We start from the raw sequence: 7,937 nt of genomic DNA, 5'->3' as shown, positions 1-7,937 counted from the left end.
GGGCAACTTTTTAATCCGAGATCATATACATTTGACACATCTCTATTACAGGAATATTAATCACTTCAGATAAAAGTTAAAGTGGGTGTATAATAGATTTTTAGAGTTTGACGAGACCCTAAGATTAAGCAGTCAGTGATATTATTCACTTTGAACTTTTATAATTACCCTTAACAGTTATTTTAAAAATAAGGATCTTTTAAATACAATTGATGCAAATTACTTTAAATTTGTAAATTTCATCTACATATGTGACCATACATTCGTATTTTTCTTGCTTAACATTTTCACAGACGTTTGGTTATAATCTACCCATTAAATAAAACAAAAATATCCTGCTGAAACACAAGTAGCCTTCCAAACACACTTACATTTATTATTGACGCTTCTTGGTAAAAAATTGTTATTTTTTCGTACTATCAAAATATTATTTGGCTTGAACATCTTGAAGATAACCAACTATGAATAAACGGAACCTTTTGAGACTTTAATTCATTCGTTATTTGTAACCCAAAACATTTGCATATATTCCTTACATGATTGTAACGACTAATTATTAAAAAGATGTATAAAATGAGTTATTGAACTAATGTTTTTGTTATTATTATCAAGACACCTTTTATTATCTCAAATGTGATTGATAATTAACATCATGTAATAATAGAATGTAAAAATTTATAAAAACACTTGATGTAGACCAAACCTCTGTTGAAATCCAAAATAACTCAATTTAATTTTGGTTAAACAAATACCTACATTTTTATGTACTATTACGTAATTAAGAAATAACCTGTTTAAGTAACGTCCTTGACTGTTTAGAAAATATTTTAAATGATGTTTTTGAAACCTTACGAAATCAATTAACAAACATCATTAGCACGTATCATATTGTCTAAAAAAGACTATGCTTTAAAAGCAGAACAAAAATACATGGATATCAAATAAATTGTTAGATAAAATGAAAATGAAAATGAAAAAAAGTTGTGAATAAATAAGAAAAAATATATACTGACTGTTAAGAGGATATTTAAGCGAAGATTTTGAAACAGAATAATGAATTATGCAAATATTAACAGCAATAATTGTCCTTTCATAGGTTTAGATAGTTCAGTATAACACAAAACATTACGACAAAAGGGATGATTTTTCTTTCCCTGTTGTTAATTTTCCTTTTTTTGACGGTGATGTTAATTTGGCACCGTCTTATGGTGTTTATATATCACAACTCATTCGCTATGCTCTTGTCTGTAAAGACGTTTTGGATTTCAAAGAGCGTAATCTATGTATAACTAATAAATTATTAAGTCAGGGATTTCGTTACCACAAATTACATTAATCGTTACTAAATTCTTCGATAGATATAAAGATTTGGTGTGCAAGTTTGGCTGTACCTGTAGAAAAACTTCTTTCAAACGGAATAGTACATTCTTAATTTGACGGTGAAGTGTTAACCGAGGCCGGAAATTTAGATACGATCCGGGTAAAGTTATGAATCCTTTAAATAAACTTGCTCTAAAGGGCTACCTATTCAACACTGTAATTACATCTTTGAATATTGTTTTCATTTGTATTAATATTGATTTTGTTATCAGTATATTAAAACCATACTAAATATTGCACATATGTACTTTCACGGTTCGACAATCAGGCAAAACCTATATTTTGGCATTACACAAGGTCATGCCTTTCACTGACTATTAGTGGCGTCTTTATACTAATATCCATTGGATGTTGGATGTGTACTAATTGATATTTTGTAGCATGATTTCTTATATTAGTTGGTATTGGCTTTGAACTAGCTATCAGTAACTGCGAGTACTCTCAGATCTGCACTTAGTGTCTATTTTGTTGCGATGGATGAGGGACGGATATATACCCTGCCATGTCCTTCTGTGTTTTTGTTTGATGTTTTTCTTTGTATCGATCTAATGAGTTAATCTTTTTTCAACTGATTTTTATAGTTTGTTCTCATGTTGTGCTGTTACAGCACTTTCCTAGGTTAGGGAGAGGGTTGAACGCTCACAAATCTGTTTTATCCCGCGGTATTCTTTATGTGCCTGTCCCAAGTCAGGAGCCTGTAGTTCAGTGGTTGTCGTTGGTTCATGTTTCATATCAGTCATATTTGTTTTTCGTAACTTGTTTTGCATTAGATATGCCGTTAGTTGTCTCAATTGAATTGTTTTACATTTTCAAGTCGGGGCCTTTTATAGCCGACTATATGGTGTGGGTTTTTCTCATTGTTGAAGGTCGTACGATTGCCTATAATTGCGTACATCAACTCAATTTGAACTTTGGTGGATAGTTGTCTCATTGGCAATCATACCAAATCTCCTAATTTTCATACGGGGGTATTTGTAGTCAGGTTGGTTAACACACATTCCAAAAAACTCAACAGAAAGCATTGTAGAGAAACATGTAAACAGACATTCATTTACCTTCAAATCGAAAGTAAGAGCATTTACCGCTATTTTATATATGTTCAATTTAAAAGTAAGAAAATATGAAAGATGTGATCATTTCCTGTGTGTCGATGTGAGTTGTTCGATTTAAGAAAGGAAATATCATCTATGAATACGTTCAATATTAAATGGCATATGAAACACAGAGCCAGAAAATATGATTTAATTGCGCAAGACACATGCTATTTTTTTTTGGAATGCCTGAGACTTTGGGTTTCAAATTTACTGTCTGCATTGTAGTTTTATTCCTTTTTGTCTTATAATTTAACATTCTGTTCGAACAGAAAATTATGTCAACCAGTTGATGAACACAGTCAAGGATATTGTGTCAAGCTGCGAGCAGAATACCCGTATCAAAAGTGGAATGTTTAGTGAAAGGCTTGATGAGAGGCAGAGATTTAGAAATTATGCCTGTATTCATTTATACGATCATTATTGTTTACGAAGACATTAAACCGGTTTTAGATTTGAATCATGTTTATTCTTTATGAAAACAGCTAGATGATGTATAACCTGGTTTTACTCAGTGTCTAGTAGTACATAGTGATGATCAATATTTAATGGAAATACTTTGTGTAGCAATCGGAGTGAAGGGGTCGCCAAAAAAAAATTATAGAATGGCGAAGATTTTTTTCTGGGGTACAAAATTTGTTGTAAACACCTTCACACACAAACAATTAGTTTGCAATGCTCTCCTGAAAATTCGTCTGAAAGATGTAATAGCTGCCTACTCCGAATGTAAAGATTTAATGTGTTCATATTTTCTGAAAACAATTATTTTCGACATATCTGAAGAACTGCGATAAGGATGGCGATGGAGATTGTGTTCAGATCAAGTATCCTACTTGCATATTTAAATGAGGATTGTTCTCATTGAACCACATCTATTTCAAACTAGCGAGGTTGGAAAAATAATGAATTTTTAATACAAAATCACGCATTTTACACTTCCAATACTAAAATTAATATTTCAAAGCGTTATTATAAATTATTACATACACGATAAAATTATTTTCACAGCAAATTACAAAATCCTTCACGTATGCAGAACATATCAGGTTGGGTTTTTCAATATATGTGTTGCAAATAAAACAAAGCCACACACACATACAAACACAAAACATGAACTCTAAATACTTGATTGAAAACATTTTCTTAACGGAAAAAAATTGTCAAGATAAAAAAGGTGAATTTAAATGGATTTCACAAAATATTAAGAAACAATTAACATGTAATGAACATATATGCTGCATTGTGAATGTTTAACAAATACCTGCACTGGGAAAACATTTAGACAGGTGTTATCTGTAATATATGTGTAATTCAGGTCTGAACATTTATTAAAAACATATAAGCTCTAAGCCGGGAATGTCACAGTATATTCCCTGTCTGAGACCTGAATAACATATAATATATATCAGGACGTTCTTTCTGGATGGCTGCTGGTAGATTCGTTTTTCTATAAGACAAAACAATACAGTAAAGTGTCACACATCATCGAATATTCTTTATCGAAATGTTCTCCTGAAACAATGCCGCTTCACGGACTTGTCTGATATTTATCACCAATTTCTGAAATTGAAAAGAATCCGCAAGAAAAGCTTTGTTCAACTATCGACAATTATCCTATAGATGTTTTCAACGTTACTCTGGGTTAATATCAGATGAAATACAAAGTTTAGTAGAAGATAAACCATATACAATTCTTCTATAGCATATGCTTATTTTCTAAACGATGTTTGTCATCATCAGCTCGGATATGTCAGGCAATCTCGAGATGACCTCCAATAGTTGAAATACAATTATTTATAGAGGATCCATATGCAATGCTTAGCACGTACAATCTTCTTTGAATTGCTTTACATCAATTAGACGACATTGAGTCCGTCTGTTAATCATTTAATCAGTTGAAAAAAAAAGCTGGAAGCTAAATATATTTTTTCTGTAAAATGACTTCCGTTACTCACCTTATAATAATATCTGTGTATTCGGTTGTACTATTTGTTTTAAGATGACAGACTTATTTCATGACGAGATTTCTGTAATAAGGTATTGTTTTTCTAGCAATTCAAGTACGCTCTTATTGAAATAGATCGGCATTTCCATTGAAGCTGCTTTTAAAATAGTCATACATGGTGATAAGAATAAAATCAGGAAAAGAAACATCATCAACTTTGTTAACAGTATTTGAATTAATATTTTATATGTAGATATTGAACTCATTGTCGGTATTTTTGTAATTGTATTAACTTAACATTTGAAAGCAAAGGATTCATTATTGACTGAAATGTGACCAAAAGGCATAAAGAAAGAATTTCTAAATTCATCTACAAGCAACTTTACCTCGAGGAGTAAAAAACTTTAGTTTCTAAATTATTCGTAAAGTTTTTAAAAGGAAAGTTAGAGTTATAACTTATGTCAGTACCGAAGCATTAACTTCTTATTTATAACCTTGGGGACTAACAGTCAACAGTTGGATCGATTCAGTACTAGTAATAACACGTTGCACATTACGTGCAACTGACTTGATACTTTTTATCTACCTTCATCGGAAATACTAAAACTAAAATTTTAAAAGCAAAGCTTTTATATGGGTCATTTTAAAAAAATGTCGAATTTTGAAATTGCAAAATTGATTTAAAGTTGTTACTTATTTAAACAACCCTCGTCATAAGCAAATCAAAACAAACAGTACTTATAGAACAACATATAAAAAGATGCAACCTTGATAATGTCATACAAGAATATATTGAAACATTTTTTGATAGGTGGTGCAATATTTTGTCTCTCCTGTTACCATGTTCAAAAGAAATTTCGGGTTATTTAGAAAAGGTTTCGATAAAATTTTAAGCTTGTTTTTCGTAGCCAATAAGATGGTTTTCAAGAAAAAAAAACTTCTATATATATTCATTCTATGAAATAATAGATTGTTTGCCAACTTTCCATGTTGTACTGAAAAATGCCTCTATAAAATGGTTTTCAAAGGTTATAAAAATAACCACCAGTAATGCAAGTCTAAGTTAGCAATTCATAATGATCAGCATTTGTTCTCTCTTTCCAATAAACTCAACATCAAGTAAATCCCTCGCACGTTGGTTTACCTTTGTCTTTATTTTATTGGTAAAAGGAACGTACGTTAATGATATTGACTATATTAAGTTCTATCCTGTTACCGATAGCAGTATTGCACCTGCAAATGCTAAATTGCGAAGATTAAGACGTTATACCCTTTAGATGAGTTCAAACAACGAAACATTTCATTATGTGTGCAAGTATATGTTATTATAAACTTTTTAAAGACGTTTCTGTATACTATTGTCTATCCTGTTACTGTAACCATAGCAACCATAGTAACAGGATAGACAAATGTCTTCATTTTTGAATGATGTTGTGAAATAACTACTCCCTTTGATGAGGTGATAATGTTTTTTCTGTTGTGATTTTGGTTTCCAACACGTTATTGCACTTTTTGCAAGTATAATATTGGTGTAATTAATCAATATGTTGGTAACAGCATAGACATGACAAAAAATTACCCACTATTTTTTTTCCCTAATGTCTTGAAATTTCTTTTCTCTACACTGTTATACAAAAAACGTGCTGTGTTAAATGTTTAGGTTACTGTGCGCTTTTGAAATCAATATGACTAGTTCAATATTCATAGGGAGAAATATTTAACGGTTGATTTAAGTAGCGGTAACAGGATAGTCATGAACTTCATGTACGCTGATTGAATTTAGTTTGTAGAAAAAATGTTACATATAATAATAAAGAAGCTACGATTTTTCGTTAGAGTTATTATTTACGTTCTAAAAAAGTCCCTTTTGCAGATATCAAGGCGATCAGAAAATAGGAAAAAATCATTTGAAATGTGTTACTCGGACACTGCACGCTCATAAATTACGCAAAAATCGGACTTAAATATATTTTAATCTTATCAAAATAGATCTAAATCGTGTTTATTATTAATGTTCTAACTCATAAATCCTACAAACTTTCATTTTTGAACACTTACAACTGCATTTTCTATTAGAAATAAAAATTTTAGCATGGATGTACTGAAAATTCGACATTTTTTGAAAATGACCCATGTATACATGAAAACGGAAAGATCCGAATGACCGAAATTGAACTATGACATGTATGAATAGCCTAATTTTTCTTATGTCGGTTTTATCTTAGATAGCCTTAGCGTTAAATAGTGTATTGTTTTGTCAGTGTCGAATTTTAAAAAGGTATGTGATAAATTCTATCAACATAAAAGAAAAACGAGTTTGTATTGTGACGCCTGATTAATAAAATTGGTCTTGTAAACATTTATTTTTAAAAAAGATATCAGCTAAAACAGTGAAGCATATCAAATGAGTTGCAACGAATACGGTCGGTGCACAACATTTTCACAATTTCATCGTTTTTATCTGGTGTATTTTGAACGAAAAGCCGTCGATCACGTGACTTTTATTTTCTAGCTTCACACTTGTGTTCAATTGTCACCATCAATACCATAAAACCTTCCAAGCTCCCCGTCTAACAGGGCCATGTGAGATACTTTTTATACCTGGCGTCCATAGTCATAGTCGTACACATTTACAAAGATCTTGTCCTTAGAAACCTATTTCAGCCAAACTGTGTGTGCATGTTCTTAGGGGTATCTAGTAAAAAATTACGTTTTTTCAGTCAGTCAACCAATATGGTTGACATGACTGAATACAAAACAAATAGCAGTTAACTGCATTTAGTGTCTTATATCTTGAAAACTATAATAGAGAAAATCCGACAATTGGATAAGTGTTTTGAATGGCAATCTCTACCTATTTCTGGATTGCAACAACATTATCAAATTACTTCTTTGGGAGGTCTTTGCATTAAACGCCGATCTTTAGCTAATTTTAATGTTTTCGCCAATTCACTGAAAAAAATATATATACATATATATAGGTAGAAGCTGTAAACACAAAAAATAACCAAACCTACAAGATCTACAAAAATACCTAACCAACGAAACAAATTGAATGACATGACAAATATTTAATTGCCCTTAACATGCTAAAATGAGGATTTTTATTTTTTGTTTGTTTGTATGTTTGCCTATTATCGTAGAAACTGCGAAAGTAATTAAAATACAAGATTTAATAAATAAAACAACCGAAACAATTGAATGACCCTTTAAGGAGTTGTTGCCTTAATTAAAAATATAATTTAAATAGAAAATCGGACGGGACATAAATATTCAGTATATTAATATCTACTTACTTTTAATTGTATTGAAATTATTGGATGACTCATTTTAAAAGTTTCAGACGTTAAATCGTGTTTTTATAATAGTTTTCCAAATTTTCCCCCATTTTTTCTTAAGATCTATAATAGATAGGTCGAAATTGTTAATAAAAAAAAGACAAGGAATACAAGACGTTCAAACATGGTAGGACAAGTATGGCAAAACCCATTGGACGACTCGTTATAGGAGTAATTGTCATT

The sequence above is a fragment of the Mytilus californianus genome, unplaced genomic scaffold (assembly GCF_021869535.1).
Source record: "Mytilus californianus isolate M0D057914Y unplaced genomic scaffold, xbMytCali1.0.p SCAF_9, whole genome shotgun sequence".
In the NCBI taxonomy this organism is placed as follows: Eukaryota; Metazoa; Mollusca; class Bivalvia; order Mytilida; family Mytilidae; genus Mytilus; species Mytilus californianus.
Note: the sequence above shows the minus strand (reverse complement) of the source record.